The 20,351-nt window shown below is 45.5% G+C and overlaps 4 non-coding genes across 4 annotated transcripts; all 4 read left to right on the forward strand.

The window, feature by feature from the left end:
- Positions 1–2,418: 2,418 nt before the first annotated feature.
- Positions 2,419–2,500, forward strand: trnas-uga (transfer RNA serine (anticodon UGA)). Its single transcript has one exon. It is a non-coding gene; the product is annotated as a tRNA-Ser (tRNA).
- A 155-nt stretch (positions 2,501–2,655) lies between these two features.
- Positions 2,656–2,727, forward strand: trnah-gug (transfer RNA histidin (anticodon GUG)). The gene has a single exon. It is a non-coding gene; the product is annotated as a tRNA-His (tRNA).
- Positions 2,728–10,118: 7,391 nt separating this feature from the next.
- On the forward strand, positions 10,119–10,200 carry trnas-aga (transfer RNA serine (anticodon AGA)). The gene has a single exon. It is a non-coding gene; the product is annotated as a tRNA-Ser (tRNA).
- A 358-nt stretch (positions 10,201–10,558) lies between these two features.
- On the forward strand, positions 10,559–10,640 carry trnas-uga (transfer RNA serine (anticodon UGA)). Its single transcript has one exon. It is a non-coding gene; the product is annotated as a tRNA-Ser (tRNA).
- The last annotated feature ends 9,711 nt before the right edge of the window (positions 10,641–20,351 follow it).

Here is a 20,351-nt window from a genome sequence, read left to right on the forward strand (position 1 = left end):
GTATGCAAATATGGGGGGAAAATTGTGTGCTTTTAAAGAATGTACTGTGAAAATGTTTTATTGTTTTTTTAGAGATGTGGTTTTCAAGAAACCTGTTGTAAATGAATACTGGCTACGGATGTTCAATGATGTACCGGAAGAGAAAATATGGGGGAATATAAATGGGAAAATTGTACAGACTAAACTGGAGAATATGGAATATTTTATCAGGAACAAAGCAGTGTTTACAGATGTGATTTTAAGCAAAATTGGGATGGAGGAAAGTGCAATATGTAAAGTATGCCAAGATGCAGATGAAGGGTTTTTACACTTGTTTTTATATTGTGATAAGCTGAAAGATTTTAATGAGAGATGTAAAAGAATGATTTTAATTTTGAGAGGAGAGGGAAATGGAAACTTTGAGTGGGAAAAGGTGTTAATGTTGGGCATTAATGAGAAATATAAACATGAGAAGCTGATTAATTTACTTGTGATGCTGATGAAAAGTGCGATATGGGAAAGAAGAGTGGTGGTGAAAAAGGACAATGCTTTAATTGATGTATGGAATGTGTTTAGGAGAAAAGTTGAAAAATATGTTGGATGTCTGTTTTATTATTTTAAATTGGAGGAAACGATTGATGTTTTTTATAATATTTTTACTCAGGAGGTATTAATGGTCTTCAAAGAGCTGGGAATTGAATTTTCATTTTTAAAAGATTAAACTATTTAATGACTTCTTTCTTTAAATTGTAAGTAAGATGTCTGTCAATTCAAGATTTTAGGAATTTTTTATGTCAAAGAAAGAATCTTATGTACTTTTGTATGTGAATAATTGATATGTATGTTTGAATTGATTAATTTCTTCAATAAAAAAAAAAATAAATAAATAAAAGGTTAAGGCGATTGACTTGAAATCCATTGGGGTCTCCCTGCGCAGGTTCGAACTCTGCCGACTACGGGAGGGATTTGCAGTATTGCTTTAGCTTTCTGTGACGGTAATTGTGCCTTCTATGGTCCTTCGCCCTCTGTGCCATAACTGCTTCTAGATTTCATCCTTGTGACACCTGCATCTCTTCTGGGCAGCTTGTTGTAAAACTGCTGCTTTATAAAAGGTGAGAAGCCAGTGCTCCACAAGAGCCTGGATAGCTCAGTCGGTAGAGAATCAGACTTTTAATTTGAGGGTCCAGGGTTCAAGTCCCTGTTAGGGTGAAGGTCTGTCTGCTTTTGGCGTAGTCACCTTGTTATCACTACGGTCCATCTCTTCTTCTGAATCTGTACTGGAGCGGTGTTCCTTCCTGCTCCAGGGTATCAGTGCAGCTCCCTTGTTTGGCACACCTGATTCTGATGGTCAGCTCGTTAGGAAAGCGCGCTCACAGAGTGAGTAGAATAAGACAGACCTCCGAATTGTTCAGTGCTGTCGGTCCCCAGGCCCAGCACTGAAAAACCCCATTATATAGGATGAGACATGGCAGCCTGATTTCTCCTCAGTGGGACTGCTGTTTTACCCGCTTCCAGGGCTAGCTTACAATCTCGGCTTGCTAGGTTGCAAGTAGGTCAGGCAGCAATGTGACACACAACAGGGCAGAAGGTGGTCTGCTTAATTCAAGTCCCTGTTTGGGCGAAGGTCAGTCTACTTTTTGGAGGCCTCAGCTTGCTATCACTACGGGTCCATCTCTTCTGGACTCAGTATTAGAGCGATGTTCCTTCCTTCTCCAGGGGGTCAGTACATCTCCCTTGTTCGGCACACATGATTCTGATGGTCAGCCCTTTAGGAAAGAGTGCTCACGGAGTGAGTAGAATAAGACAGACCTCCCATTTGTGCAGTGCTGTCGGTTCCCAGGGCCAGTACTGAAAAACCCCATTACATAGGATGAGACATGGCAGCCTGATTTCTCCTCAGTGGGACTGCTGTTTTAGCCGCTTCCAGGGGTAGCTTACAATCTCGGCTTGCTAGGTTGCAAGTAGGTCAGGCAGCAGTGTTACACACAACATGGCAGAAGGTGGTCTGCTTAATTCAAGTCCCTGTTTGGGCGTAGGTCAGTCGTCTTTTTGTAGGCCTCAGCTTGCTATCACTACGGTCCATCTCTTCTGCTGACTCTGTACTAGAGCGATGTTCCTTTCTGCTCCCGGGGATCAGTGCATCTCCCTTGTTCGGCAAACCTGATTCTGATGGTCAGCCCTTTAGGAAAGAGTGCTCACAGAGTGAGTAGAATAAGACAGACTTCCCAATTGTGCAGTGCTGTCGGTCCCAAGGGCCAGTACTGAAAAACCTCATTACATAGGATGAGACATGGCAGCCTGATTTCTCCTCAGTGGGACTGTGTTTTACCCGCTTGCAGGGCTAGCTTGCAATCTCCGCTTGCTGACTGAGCTGGGTTGGTTGCAAGTAGGTCAGGCAACAGTGTTGGACACAAACTGAGCAGTAATTGGTCTACTCCCGTAGTCGTGGCTGAGTGGTTAAGGTGATAGACTTGAAATCCATTGGGGTCTCCCCGCGCAGGTTCGAATCCTGCTGACTACGCTGTTTGCTGAAGGCCATGAGGCAAAGCATCCATGCATTTTTCACGGTCCTCGCACTTATTTGCAAAATGTCCAGTCCCTCTTCGATGGACAAACACGCCACTGCTGCTTCTTCTATCCGGGCTCCAGGGGTTGTCTTGGGTGAGCCAGTGGCACGCCGTGATCGTATAGTGGTTAGTACTCTGCGTTGTGGCCGCAGCAACCCCGGTTCGAATCCGGGTCATGGCAACCCTCTGCTGTTGAGTATACGGGAAGGTTGAACATTTTTTACCACCTCATCGTTCTGCGTGATTTTGTTTCTGAAGATTGGCCTGTGCAGGGCGCCATCAGACAAGGGGGCTTGCTTTCTAACATTAGGCGTAGTCGTGGCCCAGAGGTTAAGACGATGGACGATGGACTTGAAATCCATTGGGGTCTCCCTGCGCAGGTTCGAACTCTTCCCATTTCCGGAAGGATTTGCAGTATTGCTTTAGCTTTCTGTGACTGTAATTGTGCCATCTATGGTCCTTCGCTCTCTGTGCCATAACTATTTCTAGCTTTCATCCTTGTGACACCTGCGTCTCTTCTGGGCAGCTTGTTGTAAAACTGCTGCTTTATAAAAGGTGAGAAGCCAGTGCTCCACAAGAGCCTGGATAGCTCAGTCGGTAGAGCATCAGACTTTTAATTTGAGGGTCCAGGGTTCAAGTCCCTGTTAGGGTGAAGGTCTGTCTGCTTTTGGCGGAGTCACCTTGCTATCACTACGGTCCATCTCTTCTTCTGAATCTGTACTGGAGCGGTGTTCCTTCCTGCTCCAGGGTATCAGTGCACCTCCCTTGTTTGGCACACCTGATTCTGATGGTCAGTTCGTTAGGAAAGCGCGCTCACAGAGTGAGTAGAATAAGACAGACCTCCGAATTGTGCAGTGCTGTCGGTCCCCAGGCCCAGCACTGAAAAACCCCATTACATAGGATGAGACATGGCAGCCTGATTTCTCCTCAGTGGGACTGCTGTTTTACCCACTTCCAGGGCTAGCTTACAATCTCGGCTTGCTAGGTTGCAAGTAGGTCAGGCAGCAATGTGACACACAACAGGGCAGAAGGTGGTCTGCTTAATTCAAGTCCCTGTTTGGGCAAAGGTCAGTCTACTTTTTGGAGGCCTCAGCTTGCTATCACTACGGGTCCATCTCTTCTGCTGACTCTGTATTAGAGCGATGTTCCTTCCTTCTCCAGGGGGTCAGTACATCTCCCTTGATCGGTACACATGATTCTGATGGTCAGCCCTTTAGGAAAGTGTGCTCACAGAGTGAGTAGAATAAGACAGACTTCCCAATTGTGCAGTGCTGTCGGTCCCCGGGGTCAGTACTGAAAAACCCCATTACATAGGATGAGACATGGCAGGCTGATTTCTCCTCAGTGGGACCGCTGTTTTACCCGCTTGCAGGGCTAGCTTGCAATCTCTGCTTGCTGACTGAGCTGGTTTGGTTGCAAGTAGGTCAGGCAGCAGTGTTGGACACAAACTGAGCAGAAATTGGTCTACTGCCGTAGTCGTGGCGAGTGGTTAAGGCGATGGATTAGAAATCCATTGGGGTCTCCCCGCGCAGATTCGAATCCTGCCGACTTCACTGTTTGCTGAAGGCCATGAGGCAAGGCATCCATGCATTTTTCACGGTCCTCGCACTTATTTGCGAAATGTCCAGTCCCTCTTCGATGGACAAACACGCCGCTGCTGCTTCTTCTATCCGGGCTCCAGGGATTGTCTTGGGTGAGCCAGTGGCACGCCGTGATCGTATAGTGGTTAGTACTCTGCGTTGTGGCTGCAGCAACCCCTTTCGAATCCGGGTCGCGGCAACCCTTTGCCATTGAGTATACGGGAAGGTTGTACATTTTTTACCACCTCATCTTTTTGCGTGATTTTGTTTCTGAAGCTTGGCCTGTGCAGGGCGCCATCAGACAAGGGGGCTTGCTTTCTAACATTAGGCGTAGTCGTGGCCGAGAGGTTAAGGCGATGGACTTGAAATCCATTGGGGTCTCCCTGCGCAGGTTCGAACTCTTCCCATTTCTGGAAGGATTTGCAGTATTGCTTTAGCTTTCTGTCACTGTAATTGTGTCATCTATGGTCCTTCGCTCTCTGTGCCATAACTATTTCTAGCTTTCATCCTTGTGACACCTGCGTCTCTTCTGGGCAGCTTGTTGTAAAACTGCTGCTTTATAAAAGGTGAGAAGCCAGTGCTCCACAAGAGCCTGGATAGCTCAGTCGGTAGAGCATCAGACTTTTAATTTTAGGGTCCAGGGTTCAAGTCCCTGTTAGGGTGAAGGTCTGTCTGCTTTTGGCGGAGTCACCTTGCTATCACTACGGTCCATCTCTTCTTCTGAATCTGTACTGGAGCGGTGTTCCTTCCTGCTCCAGGGTATCAGTGCACCTCCCTTGTTTGGCACACCTGAATCTGATGGTCAGCTCGTTAGGAAAGCGCGCTCACAGAGTGAGTAGAATAAGACAGACCTCCGAATTGTGCAGTGCTGTCGGTCCCCAGGCCCAGCACTGAAAAACCCCATTACATAGGATGAGACATGGCAGTCTGATTTCTCCTCAGTGGGACTGCTGTTTTACCCACTTCCAGGGCTAGCTTACAATCTCGGCTTGCTAGGTTGCAAGTAGGTCAGGCAGCAATGTGACACACAACAGGGCAGAAGGTGGTCTGCTTAATTCAAGTCCCTGTTTGGGCGAAGGTCAGTCTACTTTTTGGAGGCCTCAGCTTGCTATCACTACGGGTCCATCTGTTCTGCTGACTCTGTATTAGAGCGATTTTCCTTCCTTCTCCCGGGGATCAGTGCATCTCCCTTGATTGGCACACATGTTTCTGATGGTCAGCCCTTTAGGAAAGAGTGCTCATGGAGTGAGTAGAATAAGACAGACCTCCCATTTGTGCAGTGCTGTCGGTCCCCAAGGCCAGTACTGAAAAACCCCATTACATAGGATGAGACATGGCAGCCTGATTTCTCCTCAGTGGGACCGCTGTTTTAGCCGCTTCCAGGGCTAGCTTACAATCTCGGCTTGCTAGGTTGCAAGTAGGTCAGGCAGCAGTGTTACACACAACATGGCAGAAGGTGGTCTGCTTAATTCAAGTCCCTGTTTGGGCGTAGGTCAGTCTTCTTTTTGTAGGCCTCAGCTTGCTATCACTACGGTCCATCTCTTCTGCTGACTCTGTACTAGAGCGATGTTCCTTTCTGCTCCCGGGGATCAGTGCATCTCCCTTGTTCGGCAAACCTGATTCTGATGGTCAGCCCTTTAGGAAAGAGTGCTCACAGAGTGAGTAGAATAAGACAGACTTCCCAATTGTGCAGTGCTGTTGGTCCCAAGGGCCAGTACTGAAAAACCCCATTACATAGGATGAGACATGGCAGCCTGATTTCTCCTCAGTGGGACCGCTGTTTTACCCGCTTGCAGGGCTAGCTTGCAATCTCCACTTGCTGACTGAGCTGGGTTGGTTGCAAGTAGGTCAGGCAGCAGTGTTGGACACAAACTGAGCAGTAATTGGTCTACTCCCGTAGTTGTGGCCAAGTGGTTAAGGCGATGGACTTGAAATCCATTGGGGTCTCCCCGCGCAGGTTCGAATCTGCCGACTACGCTGTTTGCTGAAGGCCATGAGGCAAAGCATCCATGCATTTTGCACGGTCCTCGCACTTATTTGCGAAATGTCCAGTCCCTCTTCGATGGACAAACACGCCGCTGCTGCTTCTTGTATCCGGGCTCCAGGGGATGTCTTGGGTGAGCCAGTGGCACGCCGTGATCGTATAGTGGTTAGGACTCTACATTGTGGCTGCAGCAACCCTGGTTCGAATCCGGGTAACGGCAAACCTTTGCCGTTGAGTATACAGGAAGGTTGAAAATTTTTTACCACCTCATCTTTCTGCGTGATTTTGTTTCTGAAGCTTGGCCTGTGCAGGGCGCCATCAGACAAGGCGCTTGCGTAGTCGTGGCCGAGAGGTTAAGGCGATGGACTTGAAATCCATTGGGGTCTCCCTGCGCAGGTTTGAACTCTGCCGAATACGGGAGGGATTTGCAGTATTGTTTTAGCTTTCTGTGACAGTAATTGTGCCATCTATGGTCCTTCGCTCTCTGTGCCATAACTGCTTCTAGCTTTCAACCTCGTGACACCTGCGTCTCTTCTGGGCAGCTTGTTGTAAAACTGCTGCTTTATAAAAGGTGAGAAGCCAGTGATCCACAAGAGCTCGGATAGCTCAATCGTTAGAGCATCAGACTTTTAATCTGAGGGTCCAGGGTTCAAGTCCCTGTTTGGGTGAAGGTCTGTCTGCTTTTGGCGGAGTCACCTTGCTATCACTACGGTCCCTCTCTTCTTCTGAATCTGTACTGGAGCGGTGTTCCTTCCTGCTCCAGGGTATCAGTGCACCTCCCTTGTTTGGCACACCTGATTCTGATGGTCTGCTCGTTAGGAAAGCGCGCTCACAGAGTGAGTAGAATAAGACAGACCTCCAAATTGTGCAGTGCTGTCGGTCCCCAGGCCCAGCACTGAAAAACCCCATTAAATAGGATGAGACATGGCAGCCTGATTTCTCCTCAATGGGACTGCTGTTTTACCCGCTTCCAGTGCTAGCTTACAATCTCGGCTTGCTAGGTTGCAAGTAGGTCAGGCAGCAATGTGACACACAACAGGGCAGAAGGTGGTCTGCTTAACCCTCTGGAGTCTAAGGGTATTTTTGGGGCCTGGAGAAGTTTTGTCATGCCCTGACATTTGTTCTTTTTTCAGTTTCTTATCAATATCTGAATGGGTAAAGTCTAATCTCACTGTAATCAGCACAAACTGGTCTATAATAATATGTAAAATGCATGTATGTACATGATTGTGTTTTTGAGAAAAAAAATATTATGCGTGGTTAGTGAAAAACTAAAAATGTTAAAACACTTGAAAAAGGCAAAATAACACATAGAGAACATTGGTTCCCGGGATTTTTGAGAACTGTAGTTTGTAGCTTAGAATTTTTCTGTCTAAATTATGTGAAAATCATCTTGTTTACTCACTTACAGAAAACAATATATTGATTTACATTTTCTAAGACACTTTTTGTTGGTAAAAGTCATATGCGAGTAGGCGTCAACTATCATGAATATCATTGTGATTTACACCTGAGAAGACAAAGGGCCGCATAATGAGCTGCATAATGAGCCATTCAGTCATCTGTGCCACTGAGAGGAAGGAGTTACAAGAAAGAATGTGAGAAAAAAATAAAAGTATATAATTTTATGTTTGTAGTTTATTTAGAATATATTTAATTATCCCACAACATACTTTAATATCTACTTGGGAGAGCAGTTAAACAGTTTATCAGGAACAATCAAAGCTGACTTTCAAACAAATTTTTTGGCATCAATACTCCAGTCACACAATCCTTCAGAAATCCTTTTAACAATCTTATTTTCTACAAAAAAACATTTATTGTTGTTATTATTATCGTTATTATTATTATTATTAATGTTGAAAAGAGCTGAGAATATTTTTTAGGTTTTTTAGGGGGAATAAATTGAAAGAACAGCATTTTTTTACATTTGTTAGCCTACAGTTATTTATTTGTTACATTTATATTATTTACATCAAGCTTTTGAATGGTCGCATAGTATATTGTTATTGAAACTTCATAATGTTTCACTTGATTATATATTTAGTCAGGAATTATAGTTTGGAAAAAGTATTTGTAAAAAGTCTAACTAGTAAAATGTTTACACGTTATGTGAAAACTAGTACAAGTATAAAAAATGAATAAAAAGAGACTTACTCATGTTTATGATCTCTGCTGAATAAAGTGCTTCATTCTTTTTTTTCTGAGGAAATCCATTTCTCAAATCCTCAACCACATGACATCTTTTTGGGGTGAATAATGTCTTATTCCTCTCATCGCGAAGCAAACAGTAAAATAAAATCTTGAAGAACAGTCTCGCTGCTTTTTCTTCTGTTATGGGCGTATTCAAGCCGCGCGCTTCAGTTTGAATCTGAATAGCGCGTTCAGCGCGGGGGCGTGGTCACATTAGATATAATGAAGGGAGACATGAAAAACAGACATCGCGTTGTTTTCATATGGATTACTTTATCACAGAAAATCTGTTTTCGGCGGCACTTGTTTAGTTTAAAAGTAGACATGTCAAGCTTTCTATAGATATCTCTCTCATGTATTTTCGTTGAGTATTCACGGAGTTACAGTTCATTTTATTGACGTGTTTGTAAATAAAGATCAGCGCAGACAAAGGCTGCAGACAGCACACCTTGTTTGTTATCTTTATTTTATAAGTGCACAAAGTTTTGTTGTTATTATGTCTGTATCCAAAAAAAAGTAGACCCTTTACAGATTCGATTGATGTATTGCTCTTATCTGTACGATTAAAACTGAAAGTGTAATTTAAGTTCTTTTCGGGGTTATCAGGAGAAAATGACTCAAAACGCGTATCTGCGTTAATCAACTTCAAAGGGTTAATTCAAGTCCCTGTTTGGGCGAAGGTCAGTCTTCTTTTTGTAGGCCTCAGCTTGCTATCACTACGGGTCCATCTCTTCTGCTGACTCTGTATTAGAGCGATGTTCCTTTCTTCTCCCGGGGATCAGTGCATCTCCCTTGTTCGGCACACATGTTTCTGATGGTCAGCCCTTTAGGAAAGAGTGCTCACGGAGTGAGTAGAATAAGACAGACCTCCCATTTGTGCAGTGCTGTCGGTCCCCAGGGCTAGTACTGAAAAACCCCATTACATAGGATGAGACATGGCAGCCTGATTTCTCCTCAGTGGGACTGCTGTTTAACCCACTTGCAGGGCTAGCTTGCAATCTCCGCTTGCTGACTGAGCTGGGTTGGTTGCAAGTAGGTCAGGCAGCAGTGTTGGAAACAAAATGAGCAGAAATTGGTCTACTCCCGTAGTCGTGGCCGAGTGGTTAAGGCGATGGACTAGAAATCCATTGGGGTCTCCCCGCGAAGGTTCGAACTCTGCCAACTATGGGAGGGATTTGCAGTATTGCTTTAGCTTTCTGTGACTGTAATTGTGCCTTCTATGGTCCTTCGCTCTCTGTGCCATAACTGCTTCTAGCTTTCATCCTCGTGACACCTGCGTCTCTTCTGGGCAGCTTGTTGTAAAACTGCTGCTTTGTAAAAGGTGAGAAGCCAATGATTCACAAGAGCCCGGATAGCTCAGTCGGTAGAGCATCAGACTTTTAATCTGAGGGTCCAGGGTTCAAGTTCAGGTGAAGGTCAGTATGCTTTTGGCGGAGTCACCTTGCTATCACTATGGGGCCATCTCTTCTGCTGACTCTGTATTAGAGTGATGTTCCTTCCTTCTCCCGGGGATCAGTGCATCTCCCTTGTTCGGCACACATGATTCTGATGGTCAGCCCTTTAGGAAAGAGTGCTCACTGAGTGAGTAGAATAAGACAGACCTCCCATTTGTGCAGTGCTGTCGGTCCCTAGGGCCAGTACTGAAAAACCCCATTACATAGGATGAGACATGGCATCCTGATTTCTCCTCAGTGGGACCGCTGTTTTACCCGCTTGCAGGGCTAGCTTGCAATCTCCGCTTGCTGACTGAGCTGGGTTGGTTGCAAGTAGGTCAGGCAACAGTGTTGGACACAAAATGAGCCGAAATATGCTCCCGTAGTCGTGGTCGAGTGGTTAAGGCGATGGACTAGAAATCCATTGGGGTCTCCCCGCGCAGGTTCGAATCCTGCCGACTATGCTGTTTGCTGAAGGCAATGAGGCAAAGCGTCCATGCATTTTTCACGGTCCTCGCACTTATTTGCGAAATGTCCAGTCCCTCTTCAATGGACATACACGCCGCTGCTTCTTCTTGTATCCGGGCTCCAGGGGTTGTCTTGGGTGAGCCAGTGGCACGCCGTGATCGTATAGTGGTTAGTACTCTGCGTTGTGGCCGTAGCAACCCCAGTTCGAATCCGGGTCACGGCTACCCTTTGCCGTTGAGTTTACGGGAAGGTTAAAAAAATTTTACCACCTCATCTTTCTGCGTGATTTTGTTTCTGAAGCTTGGCCTGTGCAGGGCGCCACCACACAAGGGGGCTTGCTTTCTAACATTAGGCGTAGTCGTGGCCGAGAGGTTAAGGCGATGGACTTGAAATCCATTGGGGTCTCCCCGCGCAGGTTCGAACCCTGCCGACTACGGGAGGGCTTTGCAGTATTGCTTTAGCTTTCTGTGACGGTAATTGTGCCTTCAATGGTCCTTCGCTCTCTGTGCCATAACTGCTTCTAGCTTTCATCCTCGTGACACCATCGTCTCTTCTGGGCAGCTTGTTGTAAAACTGCTGCTTTATAAAAGGTGAGAAGCCAGATGCACCACAAGAGCCCGGATAGCTCAGGCGGTGGAGCATCAGACTTTTAATCTGAGGGTCCAGGGTTCAAGTCCCTGTTTGGGCTAAGGTCTCTCTGCTTTTGGCGGAGTCACCTTGCTATCACTACGGTCCATCTCTTTTTCTGAATCTGTACTGGAGCGGTGTTCCTTCCTGCTACAGGGTATCAGTGCACCTCCCTTGTTCGGCACACCTGATTCTGATGGTCAGCTCGTTAGGAAAGCGCGCTCACAGAGTGAGTAGAATAAGACAGACCTCCGAATTGTGCAGTGCTGTCGGTCCCCAGACCCAGCACTGAAAAACCCCATTACATAGGATCAGACATGGCAGCCTGATTTCTCCTCAGTGGGACTGCTGTTTTACCCGCTTCCAGGGCTAGCTTACAATCTCGGCTTGCTAGGTTGCAAGTAGGTCAGACAGCAGTGTTACACACAACATGGCAGAAGGTGGTCTGCTTAATTCAAGTCCCTGTTTGGGTGACGGTCAGTCTTCTTTTTGTAGGCCTCAGCTTGCTATCACTACGTTCCATCTCTTCTTCTGAATCTGTACTGGAGCGGTGTTCCTTCCTGCTCCAGGGTATCAGTGCACCTCCCTTGTTTGGCACACCTGATTCTGATGGTCAGCTCGTTAGGACAGCGCGCTCACAGAGTGAGTAGAATAAGACAGACCTCCGAATTGTGCAGTGCTGTCGGTCCCCAGGCCCAGCACTGAAAAACCCCATTACATGGTGTAACCCAGCTGAAATGTCAAAACACATTTAAATAAATAGTTCATGCTGATTAAAAAAACATGTTAAAAGAATATAAAGTTAAGAGGTGGTTAAAAATCTGATGTTTTCATTGTGTTTAAAAAGTGGGCGGATTCATGTTAAATTGTGTTTGTAAAAGAGAACGTTAGTTTATTTCATAATGTAAAAGCCAAAAAAAGAAAAAAATTATTTTCTTTTAGAGGAAGAATAATTCTGTTAAAACCAGGTTGTTTTGTCATGTGACCTTACGTCTGTGAGGGGAGGGGGACGAACACAGAAAGAGATAAGGATGGAAGGAGAGACGCATGTGAGAAAAAAGTGGATTAAACAGTTCGTTTGTGCATGGAACAGCTTGTTATGCTGAACTTCTGATAGCTTGTACTTTTGATGGTCAGCCTGATAATCTTGTAAGTGACAAGTGATAGTTGTGAGCGACAGTTAATTTCAGCACAAAGTTTATTACTGTTGATTACATGCAGACTTCCGTGCTGGCTAAGCACGGGCTAAAGGCTAAGAGAAACGTGATCGGACTGTGTGGATGCAGCTGTTAGCTAACGCAGCTAGCCATGTAGCTGTTCGTCAGTTCCTGACCAGGAAACGAGTGGACGTGAACCAGATAGCGCTCTGAGCTATCAGGGATGCTCAGAGTTCCTCTGGCAACGTTGGATAATCATCAGAGATCGTGTGGATATCGGTGTGGACACCTGTGTGAACTTCCATTCTCATCTGGACTGAGGTGAACTGACTGGAACATTGTGCTTGGAAAAGGTATCTGTTTCTTTTTGTTTTAACTCAATGAACCTGTAATTTTTGGGTTCCAACGATCCCGAGCCACGACTCAGGCCTGCAACGTTTGTTTTTCTAATAAGGGGTGCCGGCTTTTATTATTTTTATAAAAGTGAAACATTGTGTGAAATATTTTATTCCTTAAGAAAACACTGTTTTTTTAATTGTATACTGTATACTGGTCATTGTATACTGGTGTTTGCATTTTAGCCTAAGGGCACAGACATTTCATTTAGTTTATACTGTCTTTATTTACAATTATTTTATTTAATTAAAGTGAAAACTTGTTATTTTTACACCAAGGTTTCTGTTGTGAGTTTGAGTAGAATGTGCCATTTATTCAGTTATTTACCATAGTTTAGGTATTTGTCTTAGTCCAAGTTTAAGTTTAAGGCATTTTAGTGACCCATATATTTAATCCAGAATATCACACACATACGAGAGTATATATGAAACAAACCTAGGGCCCATCCTCTTATGAGCAGGATAGGAATGGTTACATAAAATGGAGGCACCACTGGGTTTGGGGTGATTTGTGATTAGTATTGGGGTTTTAACAGTCAGTGCAGATAATTAAAAAAAAAAAAAAATCTGTTAAACCACAGAGCAAAATGGCAGACAGAGCACAGCTCATTTCTGAGCTGAAGAGGTGGTGCAGAGGAGAAGGGCTGGATGAGGCTCATGGACTGATGGTGATAGTCCCACCTGATGTTGAAATAGCCCATATTGAAGAAGTTGTTCAAACCATTAAGTGCTTGGGACGTGTGCGTGTCAGAGGCAGGATGTTTGATACTACTTTGAGCAGCCTGATGGTTCTCTGTGAAACTAAGGAGAACCTCACCACTGTAAGCATTCCCCCTGAAGTGATGTATCCTGAGAGTGGAGAAACTTGGCCCCTGGTCACCATAGCTAGCAACCCAGCCCCTGAAGAGTTTGGTACCAAACTGAAAGTGCTGTTAGAGACTGAGGGAAAGACTATGGATGATCTTAAGGCCCTGCTCTCTAGCCCTCAACCACCCACTAACTCTACTGAATCCATCTTAAAGGCGGTGGGAGATCTGTTGGAGAAAACCAGTAAACCTCCTGCTGAAGGTGGGTACCGTCGTCTACGCATTTTCTCAGGACTTCTGCCAGCTCCACCTGGGGAGGAGCAGTTTGATCACTGGCTTGAGCAGGCATGGCTCATGGTGGAGGAGAGCGAATGCATGGAGAGAGAAAAAAGGCACAGGCTGATGGAATGTTTAAGAGGACCAGCACTAGAAGTAGTTAAGGCTGTAAGAGACTCTCATCCTGATTCAAGTCCAGCTGAATATCTGGAGGCCTTGGAGAGTGCCTTTGGAACTGCTGAGTCTGGAGATGATCTGTATTTTGCTTTTCGACAGATGTACCAGCAACCAGGGGAGAAGTTGTCTGATTTCCTTAGACGCCTGGAGCGGTCTCTGTCTAAAGTTGTTCAGAGAAAAGGCATTTTGCCCAGCAACAAGGACAAAGCCCGTTTGTCTCAACTACTGAAAGGCGCTGTCGCCTCTAAACTTGATGCTAATTCAGTTAAGATTAAGGGAGAGGAAGGATAACCCACCAACTTTTCTACAACTGCTGTGTGAAATTCGTCATGAAGAGGAGTATGAAACATCCAGGATGAAACTCAACAATTCAGTGAATCCAGTGCGCTCAAAGCACATAGCTGATGCTAAACAGGCAGAGATCCAAAGTTTAAAAGCTGAGGTAAAAGAGCTCAAGTCAATGGTGGCTGCTCTGGCCCCCAAACCTACTGAAGCTAGAGCAGAACTCTCCAATCCCTCGCCTGTGACCCCTTCACTCTCAGGTGAACCAAGCCAAGACTCCGGGTTAGTGGCTCTAAAGAAGCAATTCAAGAGACTGCAGCAAAAGCTGCATAGGAAAGAGAACACATATGAGCCCTCTGTCAGAAACCCTTCCGTCTCAGCGGTGGAAGCTGGTTACCGAATCCCCACCAGACCCTCGAGACCCTCCGATGAGCAGTTTTGCTACCGGTGTGGGGAGAATGGTCACTTTGTTGCAAAGTGCCACAACCCAGAAAAACAAAACAAAGTCATAAGGAAGCTGATACGAGCCCTAAAAATTGTGAAAGAAAACCAGCCTGTTACCGACCCCACACCTTCTGAAGTAGACTGTGATGTAAAAAGAAGTGTTGTAAACACGCCAGTCACAACGGTAATTCCAGAAGGTTTGATCGGGCCCCCCAGTTTGGTAAAGTTGAAAGTAAAAGGACATCCCTGTAATGCTCTCATGGATAGTGGCTCACAGGTCACTATTATTTTTGAGTCATGGTACAAAAAGCACCTCGCAGATGTCCCCGTGCATCCTGTTTCTGGTCTGGCCATCTGGGGTTTGAGTGAATCCAACAGCAGCTATCCTTACCGTGGCTACAGTTTGGTAGATCTGAAATACCCTTCAGATGTTACTGGAATCAGTGAGGTTGTAACAGTTCTTGCTCTCATTTGCCCCAGTCCTAGGTCTGAAGAGCAGACACCAGTCATAATAGGGACAAATACCTGTCATGTGAGAAATCTGGTCAAGCGCTGCAGTGAAAAGGGTCTTGACATCACCAAAACTCTTGGCATAAAAGTTCATTGCGAAAACATGCCTAAACCCCCAACTTTAGTTTAACCTACCGTCGATGATGATGATGTTGGTTGGGTTACATGGCAAGGTCCAGGTTCCCTTACACTTCCCCCTGGGCAAGACTTACAGGTCAGCTGTAAAGTTGAGTTTATGCAAAAAGTTGATAAAGAGATCCTGATGGTAGACACATCCCCTTCAGCACCACTTCCAGCTAGTGTGCTATTGCAGCCCATGGTTGTGCCTGGCAATGCAGTAAATGTTAACAACTTCCAGATGCTAGTCCAAAATCAGTCCCTTAGGGAGACGGTTATACCAGAGGGCACTGTCATAGGGCACATGTATCTTACTGAGAGTGTCACTACTGTCTCTTTCCAAAAGACAACCGCAACAGACTTTGACAAAACCCTGATCAACTTTGGAGACTCCCCTGTAACAGAGGAATGGAAAGAGCGACTCCGGCAGAAGCTTTCCCAACGATCACATGTGTTCTCCATGGAGGAATGGGAGGTTGGAGAAGCTTAAGGGGTAGAGCACACCATCCGTCTGTCTGATTCCCGACCATTCCGGCAACGGTCCAGACATTTGACTCCTGCTGACATTGATGACGTAAGGAAACATCTTCAAGAGCTCACGCATGCAGGCATCATCAAAGAGTCTCGCAGCCCTTACGCATCACCAATAGTCATCGTCAGAAAGAAAAATGGTTCCATACGTATGTGTATTGACTACAGGTTACTAAATAGTCGTACAATACCGGATCAGTACACCACCCCTTGCATCGATGATGCATTAGACTCTTTGTCTGGCAGCAAATGGTTCTCTGTGTTGGACTTGAGAAGTGGATATTACCAGATTCCTATGGCCGAAGAAGACAAGGAAAAAACGGCGTTCATTTGCCCGCTGGGGTTCTTCCAGTTCGAGAGAATGCCCCAGGGAATAACAGGAGCCCCAGCTACTTTCCAAAGGCTAATGGAAAAGACTGTGGGTGACATGAACCTTCTACAGGTTCTTGTTAACTTGGATGACATTATCGTCTTTGGGAAGTCATTAGAAGAACATGAGGAGAGGCTACTTAAGGTGCTCGACAGACTCGGAGAGGCTGGGCTGAAGCTTTCTCTGGATAAGTGTCAATTTTGCCAGCCAAAAGTAAAGTACCTCGGGCACATTGTGTCATCTGAAGGCATCTCACCAGATCCTGCAAAGATCGAAGCAGTTACCAACTGGCCCAAGCCGACTGACCTGAAGACCCTGAGATCTTTTTTGGGGTTTTGCGGGTATTATAGGCGATTCATAGCCAACTATGCTTCCATAGTTAGACCCTTAACAGAGCTAACCAAAGGCTATGCTCCGACACAAAAGAGTAAAAAGCAAAACAAAGATCCCTCCAAGAGCTATCTGAAAGAGTCTGAGCCATTTGGTCAAAGGTGGGATCAGTCCTGCACTGATGCTTTCCATCGGATCATCTACTGTCTAACACATGCTCCGGTGCTACCATTTGCCGACCCAGAGAAGCCATACATCCTTCATGTGGATGCCAGCTTAAAGGGAGTTGGGGCAGTTCTTTATCAGCAGCATTCAGAGGGTTTGAGACCAGTGGCTTTTGCAAGTAGAAAGCTGAGTCAGTCAGAGAAACGTTATCCAATTCACCAGCTGGAGTTTTTGTCACTCAAATGGGCTGTTGTGGATCGTTTTCAGGATTACCTGTATGGAGCCCGGTTTACGGTACGGACCGACAATAATCCCTTGACATATGTGCTCTCAACTGCTAAGCTGAATGCAGTGGGACACAGATGGCTTGCTGCTTTATCGACTTATGACTTTGATGTGCAGTACAGACCAGGCAAGCACAAACATAGATGCCGATCTTCTTTCCCGACATTTTCCGGATGATGATTCCCACCTAGATTGGGAAACCATATCACAGGATGGGGTGAAGTCGATCTGTCAAAGAGTCAGCTTACCTACTTCCTCAGATGGTTCAGTCCGCTATGTGGATCAGCTCGGAGCTCCCCCAGAATGCATTCCAAACATCTATTCATTCCCCATGCACATGGAGCTTGAGGCTTTGAAACACATAACCAAAGATGAGCTAGTACATGCACAAAAAGAAGATCCAGTCATTGGATCTGCACTACAGGCTGTCCAGCATCATAAATGGCCAGAACATGTTGAGAATGATCCAGAGTTTTCCCAACTGAAAGGAGAGAAAGACAAACTAACTCTAAATGCTGGTCTTCTCTATCGCCAGTCTAAATTGCCTTCAGAGGAGAACGTCAATCAGCTCATTTTGCCGACCAAGTATCGAGACACTGTTCTAAGGGCCCTACATGATGATTTGGGACATCTCGGAATCGAAAGAATAACTGACCTGCTGAGACAGAGATTCTTCTGACCAAAGATAGCCAAAGATGTTGAGCAGTATATTAAAAACTGTGGAGAATGTATTACACGCAAGTCCCCTAATCAAAGAACAGCTCCCTTACACCAGATTACCAGCAGGGGACCAATGGATCTTGTGTGTATAGATTTCCTCTCCATGGAAGTAGACTCAAAAGGAATGAGCAGTGTATTGGTCGTAACTGATCACTTTACACGCTATGCACAAGCTTTCCCCACTAAGAACCAGAAAGCTCAAACAGTGGCCACGATCTTAGTTGACAAGTTCTTTGTGCATTATTGGCTACCAACTAGGATCCATTCTGATCAGGGGCAGGATTTTGAGAGTAGATTGATCCAAGATCTGTTAAAGATGATGGGGATTCGTAAGTCGCGTACTACTCCCTACCACCCGCAGGGGGATCCGCAGCCTGAAAGGTTCAACAGGACCTTGCTTTCTATGTTAGGAACGCTAACACCTGACAAGAAGCGTCAGTGGAGCCAACATGTACCACACTTGGTCCACGCCTACAACAACACTAAATGTGATTCAACAGGATATTCACCTTATTACTTAATGTTTGGCCGGGAAGCCAAGCTTCGGGTGGACTTGTGCTTTGGAACGGGTGTGGATGGGAAAGTAGACAGTCATTCCCGCTATGTGGCAAAGTTAAAAGAGGACTTGAAAAAAGCTTATCGGCTGGCATCAGAAATGGCTTATAGATCTCATCAAAGGAACAAGAAGTCCTACGACAAAAGAGTTAGTTTCCAGTCCTTAGACGTCGGTGACAGAGTGTTACTCAGGAACCTGGGGCTGAAAGGCAAACATAAGCTGCAAACAAGGTGGAATCCTATGCCCAGTTGTGTTTAAAAAGTGGGCGAATTCATGTTAAATTGTGTTTGTAAAAGAGAACGTTAGTTTATTTCATAATGTAAAAGCCAAAAAAAGAAAACATTATTTTATTTTAGAGGAAGAATAATTCTGTTAAAACCAGGTTGTTTTGTCATGTGACCTTACGTCTGTGAGGGGAGGGGGACGAACACAGAAAGAGATAAGGATGGAAGGAGAGACGCATGTGAGAAAAAAGTGGATTAAACAGTTCGTTTGTGCATTGAACAGCTTGTTATGCTGAACTTCTGATAGCTTGTACTTTTGATGGTCAGCCTGATAATCTTGTAAGTGACAAGTGATAGTTGTGAGCGACAGTTAATTTCAGCACGAAGTTTATTACTGTTGATTACATGCAGGCTGCCGTGCTGGCTAAGCACGGGCAAAAGGCTAAGAGAAACGTGATCGGACTGTGTGGATGCAGCTGTTAGCTAACGCAGCTAGCCATGTAGCTGTTCGTCAGTTCCCGACCAGGAAACGAGAGGACGTGAACCAGATAGCGCTCTGAGCTACCAGGGATGCTCAGAATTCCTCTGGCAACGTTGGATTATCATCAGAGATCGTGTGGATATCGGTGTGGACACCTGTGTGCGCTTCCATTCTCATCTGGACTGAGGTGAACTGACTGGAACATTGTGCTTGGAAAAGGTATCTGTTTTTTTTTGTTATAACTCAATGAACCTGTAATTTTTGGGTTCCAACGATCCCGAGCCACGAATCAGGCCTGCAACGTTTGTTTTTCTAATAAGGGGTGCCGGCTTTTATTATTTTTATAAAAGTGAAACATTGTGTGAAATATTTTATTCCTGAAGAAAACACTGTTTTTTGAACTGTCATTGTATACTGGTGTTTGCATTTTAGCCTAAGGGCACAGACATTTCATTTAGTTTATACTGTCTTTATTTACAATTATTTTATTTAATTAAAGTGAGAACTTGTTATTTTTACACCAAGGTTTCTGTTGTGAGTTTGAGTAGAATGTGACATTTATTCAGTTATTTACCATAGTTTAGGTATTTGTCTTAGTCCAAGTTTAAGTTTAAGGCATTTTAGTGACCCATATATTTAATCCAGAATATCACACACATACGAGAGTATATATGAAACGAACCTAGGGCCCATCCTCTTATGAGCAGGATAGGAAGGGTTACAATAGGATGAGACATGGCAGCCTGATTTCTCCTCAGTGGGACTGCTGTTTTACCCGCTTCCAGGGCTAGCTTACAATCTCGGCTTGCTAGGTTGCAAGTAGGTCAGGCAGCAATGTGACACACAACAGGGCAGAAGGTGGTCTGCTTAATTCAAGTCCCTGTTTGGGCGATGGTCAGTCTACTTTTTGGAGGCCTCAGCTTGCTATCACTACGGGTCCATCTCTTCTGCTGACTCTGTATTAGAGCGATGTTCCTTCCTTCTCCAGGGGGTCAGTGCATCTCCCTTGTTCGGCACACATGATTCTGATGGTCAGCCCTTTAGGAAAGAGTGCTCACGGAGTGAGTAGAATAAGACAGACCTCCCATTTGTGCAGTGCTGTCGGTCCCCAGGGCCAGTACTGAAAAACCCCATTACATAGGATGAGACATGGCAGCCTGATTTCTCCTCAGTGGGACTGCTGTTTTAGCCGCTTCCAGGGCTAGATTAGAATCTCGGCTTGCTAGGTTGCAAGTAGGTCAGGCAGCAGTGTTACACACAACATGGCAGAAGGTGGTCTGCTTAATTCAAGTCCCTGATTGGCCGAAGGTCAGTCTTCTTTTTGTAGGCCTCAGCTTGCTATCACTACGGTCCATCTCTTCTGCTGACTCTGTACTAGAGCGATGTTCCTTCCTGCTCCCGGGGATCAGTGCATCTCCCTTGTTAGGCACACCTGATTCTGATGGTCAGCCGTTTAAGAAAGAGTGCTCACAGAGTGAGAAGAATAAGACAGACTTCCCAATTGTGCAGTGCTGTCGGTCCCCAGGGCCAGTACTGAAAAACCCCATTACATAGGATGAGACATGGCAGCCTGATTTCTCCTCAGTGGGACAGCTGTTTTACCCGCTTGCAGGGCTAGCTTGCAATCTCCGCTTGCTGACTGAGCTGGGTTGGTTGCAAGCAGGTCAGGCAGCAGTGTTGGGCACAAACTGAGC

Source organism: Carassius carassius, chromosome 18, assembly GCF_963082965.1.
Source record: "Carassius carassius chromosome 18, fCarCar2.1, whole genome shotgun sequence".
Classification (NCBI taxonomy): Eukaryota; Metazoa; Chordata; class Actinopteri; order Cypriniformes; family Cyprinidae; genus Carassius; species Carassius carassius.